Genomic DNA, 1433 nt, shown 5'->3' on the forward strand with positions numbered 1-1433 from the left:
GTACAGAAACCGCAAAAGCTACCATTCTATGAATGTTCAGGTGGTGTGTTTGGCAGACCAGTACATCTCCCATGTGAATGCCAGGTATCCTGGCTCAGTGCATGACGCTTACATTTTGAGGAATAGCAGCATCCCTTATGTGATGGGGCAACTCCAGAGGCACCGTGTGTGGCTAATCGGTGAGCTCAAGGTCCCCACACAGTTTAAATAGGTGTCTGGGCATGGGAGATTTCATACTGTTTTGAGGATGTCTAACAGTTGTCCCTCGATATTTGCAGGTGACTGGTTACCCCAACCTGTCATGGCTACTGACCCCAGTGAGGAATCCCAGGACAAGGGCAGAGGAATGCTACAATGAGGCACATGGGTGAACTAGGAAAATAATAGAGCGCACCTTCGGCCTCCTGAAGGCCAGATTCCGGTGCCTCCATCTGACAGGTGGCTCCCTATACTATTCACTGAAGACGATGTGCCAGATAATTGTGGCATGCTGTATGTTGCACAACCTGGCTTTGCGACACCAGGTGCCTTTTCTGCAGGAGGATGGCCCTGATGCTGGTCTTGTGGCAGCTGTGGAGCCTGTGGAAAGTGGAGAAGAGGAGGCAGAAGAAGAAGATATAGACAACCGAAACAACATCATCATGCAATACTTCCAGCGAGACACAGGTAAGAGGATGCACTGCTTTACACATCTCATACTACTGTAGGACATAGCATAAATCTGCCTTTTTACCGCTGTGTATGGACCCTGACATGTTACTTTGCCTTTTCATTTCACAGATATGGGTCCCACTATGTGCCCTCTCCTATGTTTACTGCTGCCCAACAACGGGGTAACATTGGTATGTGAACATGAACATTGACATTGCTATATTTCAGAGAAGTTGCAATTACCCATTTGTGAAAGTACAGACTAACTCCAGATTGATTTGTGATTCAAGGGTGTTTATTTCTGTGCTAATAAGTGGAGGGGTGTGTGTAATGGGCTGGGGTGATGGTGGAGAATGTCCATGGTAGAATTCTGTTTCTTGGTCTCACAGGTGCATTGTCCATGGGGGCATAGGAAGTGGAGCAATGGCAGTTTAAGGTGGATAGGGTGACAAAGTGGGACAGAAGGGTGACAATCAGGAGGGTCTTATTTCCTGACGGGGGTCTTGGCAATGTTCTCTGTCTTGTTCCTGGATCTCAGGGACCGTTTGTGGGGTGGTTCTCCTTCTGCAGGGGGTGGGGTGCTGGCGTCCTGTTGTTCCTGTGGCAGTGCCTCCTGCCCACTAGCGCCGGTGGAGGTGGAGGGCTGTTCATCGTCCAGGCTAGTGTCAAGGGCCCGTTTGTGTCCCACTGTGTCCCTCATGGTGTTGGCCAGGTCTGCCAGCACCCTTGCAATGGTGACCAGGGTGGTTTTAATGGACTTCAAGTCCTCCCTGATCCCAAGG

This window comes from Pleurodeles waltl, chromosome 4_1 (genome assembly GCF_031143425.1).
Source record: "Pleurodeles waltl isolate 20211129_DDA chromosome 4_1, aPleWal1.hap1.20221129, whole genome shotgun sequence".
Classification (NCBI taxonomy): domain Eukaryota; kingdom Metazoa; phylum Chordata; class Amphibia; order Caudata; family Salamandridae; genus Pleurodeles; species Pleurodeles waltl.